This window comes from Physeter macrocephalus, chromosome 1 (assembly GCF_002837175.3).
Source record: "Physeter macrocephalus isolate SW-GA chromosome 1, ASM283717v5, whole genome shotgun sequence".
Classification (NCBI taxonomy): Eukaryota; Metazoa; Chordata; class Mammalia; order Artiodactyla; family Physeteridae; genus Physeter; species Physeter macrocephalus.
In genome coordinates this window covers 90,988,657-90,989,368 of record NC_041214.2, presented here as the reverse complement: position 1 = coordinate 90,989,368, position 712 = coordinate 90,988,657, and the positions used below count along the sequence as shown (strand labels likewise).

The window sequence follows — 712 nt, the reverse complement described above, 5'->3', positions numbered from 1 at the left end:
AAGCTTTAAATGACACAATAGACCAGATAGATTTAATTGATATTTATAGGACATTCCATCCAAAAACAGCAGATTACACTTTCTTCTCAAGTGCACATGGAACATTCTCCAGGATAGATCACATCCTGGGTCACAAGTCAAGCCTCAGTAGATTTAAGAAAATTGAAATCATATCAAGCATCTCTTCTGACCACAACGCTATGAGACTAGAAATCAATTACAGGGAAAAAAACGTAAAAAACACAAATACATGGAGGCTAAACAATACGTTACTAAATAACCAAGATATCACTGAAATAATCAAAGAGAAAATAAAAAAATACCTAGAGACAAATGACAATGAAAACACGACGATCCAAAACCTATGGGATGCAGCAAAAGCAGTTCTAAGAGGGAAGTCTATAGCAATACAAGCCCACCTCAAGAAACAAGACACAAGAAACATCTCAAATAAACAATCTAACCACACACCTAAATGAACTAGAGAAAGAAGAACAAACGCAACCCAAAGTTAGCAGAAGGAAAGAAATCATAAAGATCAAAGCAGAAATAAATGAAATAGAAACAAAGAAAACAATAGCAAAGATCAATAAAACTAAAAGCTGGTTCCTTCAGAAGATAAACAAAATTGTTAAATCATTAGCCAGACTTACCGAGAAAAAGAGGGAGAGGACTCAAGTCAATAAAATTAGAAATGAAAAAGGAGAAGTTA

At 33.7% G+C, this 712-nt stretch overlaps 1 protein-coding gene across 1 annotated transcript in view; it reads right to left on the bottom strand.

Annotated features, from left to right (window-relative positions):
- The window catches only part of MYLK (myosin light chain kinase), a 184,635-nt gene that overhangs the window by 170,289 nt on the left and 13,634 nt on the right, over nucleotides 1–712 (bottom strand). The gene's annotated exons all lie outside the window — the stretch shown is intronic.